Here is a 9,791-nt window from a genome sequence, read left to right on the forward strand (position 1 = left end):
CCCAGGAACCACTTGGGACTCAGCCAGGACAAACCAGTCTCCCAGGGAACAGCAAGTAGGAAGAGGGAAGGAAGGAGAGCAAAGAGTATGCTAAGTAATGAAGGTGGTGGTGCACGCCTTTAAACTCAGCCCTGGGAGGCAGAGGCAGGCGGATCTCCGAGTTCGAGGCCAGCCTGCTCTACAGAGCGAGTTTCAGGAGAGAATGGAAGGTGTATTTGTTGATCTATTGATTGATTGTGTGTCTGATAATGTGTGTGGACACATCATGTTTTCAGAATCAGGGAGTCTGGGACTGTCTCAGTCAGGATTCCGCAGAGAAGAGGGACACAGGAAGAGATTCAAAGCCCATAATCCCAGAACGTGATGTGGGAGGGAAGAAAGGATTGATCAAAACCAGCCTAGTCTACACTGGGGGTGACTTGGGTTTCTATGGCTGTGACAAAGACCATGACCAAAAGCAATTTGGGGAGGAAATGGTTTATTTGGTTTACACATTGCTGTCACAGGCCACTGAAGGAAGCCAAGGCAGGAACTGTGCCCACTGACTTGCCCCTCATGGTTGGCTCACCCTGCTTTTTTACAGAGTCCAGGACCACTCACCCATGGGGGACGGGGCCCTCCTACATCAATCATGAATCAAGAAAACGTCCCCACAGACTCGCCTGCAGGCCAATCTGACGGAGGCCTTTTCTCAAGTGAGGTTCCTCTTCCCAAATGACTATAGCTTGCGTCAAATTAACAACCAACCAACCGGCACAGAGACCTTATCTCAAAAGAACCAAAAAGACAAGAGAGGAAAAAAGAGGAACAGAAAGGGGGGGGGGCAGGGAGACAAGAGATGTGTTTATTTGACTATAGAGGTTGAGAAGTGTCATTATCTGTGGACTGAACACCCAGAAAAAACTAAAGCTATAGTTTCAGTCCAAACCCAAGGGCTTAGGCACCTAGAGTTGGTGTCATGGGTCTCTGCTCAGACTCAAAGACTCAAAAGCAAGAACTCCAGTGCCCAAAGGCAGGTAAATATGACTGTCCAGGTGCAAGAACGGACAGGTAAATATGACTGTCCAGGTGCAGGAACGGACAGGTAAATATGACTGTCCAGGTGCAGGAACGGACAGGTAAATATGGCTGTCCAGGTACAGGAGCAGGGAGGGATATTCTCCTTTTTGTCTCTGCATTCTACAGGAGCCACCAATGCATCAGACAGTGCCTGCATCAGTGAGGGCCCACTTTTTTTTAATATGCATAGATATTCGCCCTGAATCTATGTACGTACATCTTGTGCATTCCTGGCCCCCTCAGAAGCCAGAAGCGAGCTTCAGATCCCCTGGAACTGGAGTTACAGACAGGTGTGAGCTACTATGTGGGTGTTAGGAATCGAGCCCAGGTCCTCTGAAAGACCAGCAAGTACTCTTACGTACTGAGCCATCTCTCCAGCCCCAAGAGTCTAACTTTTAATTCAGGATGCCAATTCAAATATTGATCTTTTCCAGAAAATCTTCCCTGTGTAACTGACTGTCAAGGCATCCCCCGACAAATCAAACTGACCATGAAATTCAGTGTAACAAGGAACAAGAGACAAGAGTCTGTAGGTCACCCAGCACCCATAACCTTCTCCCCTGCTCCCAGCACCCCATAACCTTCTCCACTGCACTTTTTTTTTCTTTCTTTCCTTCTTTTTTTTTTTCCTTTGAGAAATTGTGTCACTGTGTAGCCCCTACTGGCCTGGAACCTGATAGGTCTGGAACAGGGACATATCAGCATGGATGCTGGCTGCCAAGTTCTCCCTGCATCCCTCAGTCCCTACCTGTTACAGAGCTCTCCTGACTGGCGTACCCCAACTCCTACCTAAACTTCTCCAGACCAGGGTGTAGGTTGCCCTTCCCCCCAGCTGCCCTCCCCTATGTAATTCGGCCATTTTGGTTACCTGGTCTGTCTTTTGGTCTACCCTTTATCTGTCTGGCTTCTCCTCTCCCCTACCCTCCTCTCCTCACGTGGCACAGGGTCATGTCCACTCTGGACTCTCCCCAGATGTCCCTGTTTCTGGCTACATGCTCCTTTTATCTACAATAAATTTTCTCCTCCACCGTACCTGGAAAGAGTCATGTCCTTCCTTTTTTGTTTCTTTTCTCTTTTTCCCCATTCAGAACCCACTACATACACCAGGCCGGCCTCGAACTCACATTGGCCTGCCTGCCTCTGCCTTTCAAATGGAACGCTGGGATCAAAGGCATGCTGCATCTTGTTGACACCATTTGTTGTTTGAGCCTGCCTCCTCCTTGATGTGTGGCTCCGCCGTGTCTCAAGCAGTCTTAGAGAAGAGAGATCGTAGCATATGAACTAGGGAGTATTCACTACTGGACTGCTGGAACATCCCCTCCCACAGGCTGCCATTGACACCCATGGCTTCTCCTCCTCAACTCTCTCCTTCCCTGCCTCACCAGGCTTCAGCCACACTGGTCTGCTTCCTTCTGCCTCTTACATAATCAGAGGTCCTCAGGGCCTTCACACTTCCTGTTCACACTACTCAGTCTCCCTAGCCTCTTACAACCTAGTTTCTATGCGTTCTCCATGTCTCTGCCTCAAGACAGCTCTGACCCTCCCCAAAGGAACTAGATGCGCACAATTACCGCCAACTGCCTTCCTGCACTGAATGCCAGAGGAATTCAACAGCCCTTTATCCCTTTGCTGGTGGTTGATCTCCACTAGACCTGAGCTCTGTGAAGGACAAGGAGTGTTTCTTCCTCACACCAGAGTTCTGGGCCTAACATTGAGGAAGAATTCAGGGAGAGAGAAGCTGTGTGTATTTGTACATATGTGTATATAAGTGGTAATATATGTGTGTGGATGTGTATGTGTGGTGTATGCACACATGCAAGTGCGGAGGCCAGAGGGAGACTTTGGGTGTCCTGCTTTCTCACGCTCTACCTTATTCCCTTGAGTCAGGGTCTCTCAGTGAACCTGGAGCTAGGCTGGTAGCCAGCAAGCCCCAGCAATCCTCCTGCCTCAACCTCCCATAGCTTTACATAGGTGCTGGGATCTGAACTCAAGTCCTCACGCTTGCGCAGCAAGCATTCTTACCTGCCGCCATCTCTCCGTTCTTACCTGCCGCCATCTCTCCGTTCTCACCTACCACCACCTCCCTGTTCTTACCTGCCGCCATCTCTCTGTTCTTACCTGGTGCCATCTCTCTGTTCTCACCTACCGCCACCTCTCTGTTCTCACCTACTGCCACCTCTCTGTTCTTACCTACCACCGTCTCTCCAGCCCTATTGCCCTCTCTCACTCCCCACACTTTTGCAGTGCTGGAGATAAAACCCCCTCAGGGCCTTGCGCATGCTCAGTGCATGTTCCACCACAGAGCTCCGCCCCTGCCCCATGGCCTACTTTATTGAGTAAAACGAAACCTCACTTCTCCAGTGCCCTTAAGTACTGGTGCTAGAGATACGGTGCCCTGTCCTGGTGAGACCCACAGGTCAGTGGGAGGGGCCTGAGGGCAGGACCATGAAAGCTGTAAGGAAGGGGTAACCACACGAAGCAGGTCCCCAATACCTCAGTGTCTTGCTTTGTAAAGGCAGACAGCGATACTGTAGCTTCTGTTTTATGGTGGCATAGAGCGTGAGTCCTAAGGAGAAGAGCATGAAGCAGATACTCTCTACATGTGGCCGCGTGCTGGGTCTGACAGGCCTGTTCGCTCCCCTCGCCTGGGCCTGGAGTGGCAGCCTCTTTCACAGGGAAGCCCTGCTCATGCTGGAGTCAGGCCAAGTCTGCAGCTGAAGTCAGCTCCTTTGGAAGGATACAACTGTGGGGTCATTTCTGTGAGCCAATGACTTCTTCAAACTCTTGGGACTTACCAGCCCTGGGCAGAGTCACTGGACCCAGAAAGAATTACCTAGGGAAGGCTAGGGCTGTAGCTCAGAGGTCGCCCAGCATACAGGAAGCCCTGGGTTCCATCCCCAGCACTGCATACACTGGGTGTGACGGTGCAAACCTGTAATCCCTGCACTAGGGAGACGGAGGCAGAAGAGTCAGAAGTTGCAAGCCATCGCCAGGTAGATATTGTCTTTGAGGCCTCCCCGAGCTACACGAGAGCTCCAAACAGACAAGCAAACGAAAGTTGCTCATGGAAAAGCAACTTGGTGCACGTGAAGCTGTTCTGCCCCACCTCCACTACAGGGACTTCTATGTGAGGTACTGCCAGGGTCACCCACAGGGACCCAGGCCTTTCTGCTTTGTGTGTCTGGAGGTGTAGGGACTCTTCAGTTCCTGATCCTCCAGAACATGAGTCTCTTAAAATGCTGTCGGGCGCAATTGAGGCGAAATCACGGAGCACACAGAGCCCTCCCTACCCAGCCACATCAGCCTCTTCACTGCTCTTCCTTCCTGGCTGCCTCTAGGCAGGTACCCAGCAAAGGGAGAGGTCCCCGGATTTCAGCACCAGTGGCTCGGAAAGCCAGCCATCCGCAATGGATCTAGGACAAACACTTGGCTGAGACCCTAGGTCTGCCTCACATTGAAACAGTAACCAGTTCAGGCTTGGTTGGAGCGCCCAGCAGGATCACCAGGAAGTTTAGTGTTGAAAATGAAAGCAAGCCACGGCTCTCAACAACCTAGCCTCAACCATGAAGTTCTGCAGAGGGTCCAGCCTTTCACAGATCAGAGAGATTGTGGGTGAGATGTTGAGTCTGCGAGAAAAAACACAGACTGCTGTTCTGAGGGATAAAAGCTTCTCTCCCATTTTATTACTCTTTCTGTTGCTTGCCCTGCTCTGTTCTTCTACTGTGATGCTCCCTTTTGACTTCAACTTTGAAGCCAAGGTATTTTCAAAATACTTATCTTGGATTTAAGCAAATATCTTTTAGCAGCTGTTGCTCCTTCCTCAGCATTTAAACAATTTAAAGGGAGCACAATAGCAAACAGTATCAAGATTCTCTGTGTATTTTCCATCTTTATGTGGCTTTATTTTAACCTCTATTTCTTTTATTTTTACTTTTAACTTTTGACTTTTTGAGACAGGTTCTCTGCATGTCTTTGTCCTGGAATTCCCTCTGTAAACCAGGCTATCCTTGAACTCCCAGAGATCTGTCTGTCTCTGCCTCCCAGGCTACTCGTTCTTTCTTTCTTTCTTTCTTTGTTTCTTTCTTTCTTTCTTTCTTTTTTTTTTTTTTGTACTCTGAGAGCTTTAACCTTTAGCCTGTATATATTTTTAACACAATGTAAACCATTTAGAGGTTTTCTTACTCTTTGAATCTCTCTTTACTGTATATCTCTCTTTTTCTGACTGCATGGGTCTTTAATTTGCTAAGGAATATGGAGAAAACAACAGTCAAAAGCTCTTAAGGCGTTTCAAGGTCCTTGCCAGGAAGCAAGCTGCAACAGTGTTTCCATAGTCTGGACTGCCTGCTTGAAAGAGTCAGAATTTTCCCTGGCAGGATGGCCCAGAATTTTCCCTGGCAGGATGGCCCAGAAAGCCAGCATTTTAAAACAGCGCGGTTTTTTTCCTGCTACGGCTGAAAACCGAAATGCTTTACTCTAGTCTTTCCCAAGCTTTCTCAGGCTTTTTGTGGATGCAGTTATCCACGTGGGCGCCATTCTGTAACATGAGGGGGCCTGCTTGTTGGGGGTTTTCTGTTTGACAGAATACAGACAATTCTCCCGCAGCTCTTCCAGAGGGCATGGCTTCAATCCCCAGCACCAACATGCCAGCTCACAACTGTCTGGAACTCCAAGACGTTACACCCTCACACAGACACACATGAAGACGATAAAATAAAATAAAAACAAATTATTTAAAAAAAAAGAATTTTGTTTTGTTTTAAAGAAAGAAAAGATACACGAAGGGCACCACACAGTCCAGGCTCAAGGGACAGGACTAAGGATACATACAGCCCAGTGACAGAGTGCTCCCCTACAGAGTGCTCCCCTAGCACGTATGAGATGCCAGGGAGATGAGCCCTTGGGGGAGGGGTGGTGCGCAGGGGCAGAGACTCTGACTGATATGCTTGGCAGTGGTTGTGGAACTCACGCACGGCGCAGTCTGTATCTGACTGCCATGGAGACCATCCATCCCTTATGGTCATCAGATGGAGTGAAACAGTTCCTAAATCTCCATTCCACAGTTGTAAAACCCCCAAATCACAAAGCTAGAGGCTAACCCTGCTGGCATGAGAAGCTATCCTGACAGGACCTCATCTGGCAGCACATGCAGGCTTTTCCTGGCCACAAAGCTGCTTAATGGTCCCTGTGTGTGACTGTTCAAAACAAAGACAGAGAAAGCCCAGGGAAAGAGAAAGAGAGAAAGAGAAAGAGAAAGAAAGAGAAAGGGAAGTGCAGTGACCTGGCGCCTGCCATTTGCCCCACACGGCTGCTTCTCCCCTCGCTGCCCCTGCATAGACACAGGTCTCACTGGCTTCCTATCATTTGATTATACATGAAGCTACCAGAAACTTCCAGAGAAAGAAATGAGCCCTCCCCCAGTCTCTGGGCTCTGTTGTGGAATATTATTTTAAGGTGTGTGACATTTGTTTATGCTCCAGAACATTTGTTTTAATGATGCAAAGATGTGTTGCATTCCTTTATCTTGCATTTGTTTGACTCTGTGAAGCTGTGTTACTTTGCCTGTCTAAAACACCTGAGTGGTCTAATAAAGAGCTGAACGGCCGATAGCAAGCCAGGAGCAAAGATAGGCAGGGCTGTCAGGCAGAGAGAATAAATAGGAGAAAAAGCAAAAGAGATCAAGAATCAAGAAAAGAAGGGGTCAGCCAGCCACTCATCCAGCCACGGAGTAAGAGTGAATGGAAGGTTACAGACATGAGAAAAGGAAAAGTTTCGGATGCAAAAGGTAAACAGGATAATTTAAGAAAAACTGACAAGCTGGGCAAGCTGGGCAAGCTGGATGGTGGTACATGCCTTTAATCCCAGCACTTGAGGGGCAAAGGCAGGTAAATATCTGTGAATTTGAGTCCAGCCTGGTCTACAAGAGCTAGTTCCAGGACAGCTAAGGCTGTTACACAGAGAAACCCTGTCTCAGAAAAAAAAAAAAAAAAAAAAAAAAAAAAAAAAAAAAAAAAGAAGGAAGGAAGGAAAAAAAAACAAGAAAGAAAGAAAGAAAGAAAAGCTGGCTAGAAAAAGCCAAACTAAGGCTTGGCATTTATAAGTAAGAATTAAGCCTCCACGTGTATTTATTTGGGAATTGGGTGGAGGGCCCCCTGGGGTGATATTTTATTTGTGCTTTAACAAATAATGTTTGCCTGAAGATCAGAGTGCAGAGCTAAGCTATTAGTTAGCCATACAGGTCAGGCAACGGTGGTGCATGCCTTTAATCCCAGCACTCAGGAGACAGAGGCTGAAAGACCTCTGTGAGTTCAAGGTCACCCTGTGCAACGCAAGAAAGAGCCAGTCTAAAAGAGAAACAGAGCTCACACCTTTAATCCCGAGCACTAGGGAGGTGGAGACAGGAATGATAAGGCTGGGCAGAGAAAGGAATACAAGGCGAGAAGAAACAGGAACTCAGGATTCAGTCTGAGGTTTCATAGAAACAGCATTCAGTCTGAGGACTTGTAGAGACAGGACATCCCATTCGGCTGAGGATTTGGTAGAGGTCAGAACTAGTGGCTGGCTGCTCTGCTTCTCTGATCTTTCACCATTAGCATCTATATCTGACTCCAGGTTTTTATTATTAAAACCAATTAGAATTCATGCTACAGCCCCCCAAAGAGTAAACGAACAAAGAGTAGAAAGACAAAGAGTAAAACGGACAAGCAAACAAAATAAAACCATCTGCAGTGCTCATACAGCAGACACGCTCTTTACAGCTCCCCACAAGGCGATGAGACCCCAAAGCCACGATGGTGGCAAACGACTGCTGGTGCCAGCAGTTTCTGCAGCAGAACAAGAATTAGAGAATTAGAGGCTTGAGAGGCAAGAGCGAGGGGAAGAAAGGAGACAGAACCCGCATCAGGTCACGGGAAGCCACTGGCCCTTGGAAACCTGAGTGGGGAAGGATGCTTTTCTTCTTCCACCTGCCAAGCTAGAGACGTCAAATGGATCAATAGATCATGTGTGCCTCTTCACCTCTGAACTTGACATGCAGTACCTTTGATTTACGCTATCTTTTTATGCTAGTGGTTGAATCCATGGCCTTGGGAATACTAAGTGTGTACTCTACCACTGAGTTACACCCCATCCCCTGAGCTGGTGGTGCATGTAGTTGGCCTTGCTTCTTTCTATCTAATCAACTTCTCTGGGCTACAATGTACATACAATAAAATGTATCAGTTGCAAAGGGGACTTTGGTGGTGGTGGGACAGGTCTCACGTGGTCCAGAATGACCTCAAATTTGCTATGTAGTCGATCATGATCTTGAACTCCCAATCCTCCTGCATCTGCTTCCTGAGTACTGGGATTATAAACCCTGTCAGAACACAAAGAATGTTGCATAGTGCACAATGCCTTGGGGAACTGTGAGAGAGGGTTCAGGAAAGAAGGCAGAGGGCCTTTGTCCTCAGGTGCCTTTTATTCCCTGGATTTTCTTGGATGTGATCACATGCCTCCCTTGACAAACATTTGCATTCAGTTTATGAGTCATATTCATTCTTGTTGGATGTCAGGACATAGTCATAGAACCCTGCTGGACTTCTGTCTTGCTCTTCTGCTTCCCTAGATATAATCTATAGTGCCTGCCAGGCAATTATGTTTAAATTGGTCTGCCCTGAGAAAGGGCTGTTCTGTTGATATTTAGTATGTGTTTACTGACGTCTATTGACATGTTTTTTCTGACCTCAAACACCCTTCTTTGGATCATTGCTTTCTTTGTTACATTTATGTATAAAAGTACAATGGAACTGAAGTAAGGTTATCTCCAGCATTAGGCCGTAGTCTGCCACATTCTTTCAGATCCTCAGATGCCAGGTCCAGCAAAGATCTGCACAGGTTGGCTGAAAAGTCGACAGGCATCATCCACCATCCATGACAAATTTAAACTTTACTTTTACTTTGGATAGTCCCATGTATCCTAAGTTGGCCAGGAACTCAAGGTGCAGCTGGCAATGACTCTGAACTTCTGATCAACCTGTTTCCATCTCTCAAGTACTGGATCAAAGGCATGTGATCCAGCCATGCCCAATCTCAGAGTGGAACTTTCAATTTTATTCTCATTTGGTTCCTATTCCTATACATCATAGAACATTCTCTTGACCCTAAGACGTTCCCTCCAACTTTTGCTGCAATATGCTGCATAGTTTTAGGTCAACTTGACATAAGTTGAAGTCATCTGAGAGGAGGGAAGCTCGGTTGAGAAAATACCCCCATAAGATCAGGCTATAAGCTAGCCTGTAGAGCATTGTTTTAGTGATATATGTGGGAGCCCATCATGGGCGGAGCCATCCCTAGGCTGGTGGTCCTGGGTTCTATAAGAAAGCAGGATGGGAAAGCCATGAAGAACAAGCTAGTTAGCAGCACCCCTCCATGGCCTCTGCATCAGTTCCTGCCTCCAGGTTCCTGCTCTGCTTGAGTTCCTGCCCTCACTGCTTTCACTGATGAACTGTTTGGTGGAACTGTGAATGAAACAAACCCTTTCTCCCCAGGATGCTTTTGGTCCTGGTGTTTCGTCACAGTAATAGTAACCTGACTGAGACGTATAATCAGACCTTCTTATCCCCCATCCCAGGCAGCCAGCTACTCATCTGTTCAGTATCTATGGTCAGTTCTGCCCCCTCTGTTCTGTCGTATAAACAGAACCATGAACTCTTTTATGCCCATTTCTTCCTCTCTTCCGCCTCTCTCTCTCTCTC

The sequence above is a fragment of the Myodes glareolus genome, chromosome 6 (assembly GCF_982192425.1).
Source record: "Myodes glareolus chromosome 6, mMyoGla1.1, whole genome shotgun sequence".
NCBI lineage: Eukaryota > Metazoa > Chordata > Mammalia > Rodentia > Cricetidae > Myodes > Myodes glareolus.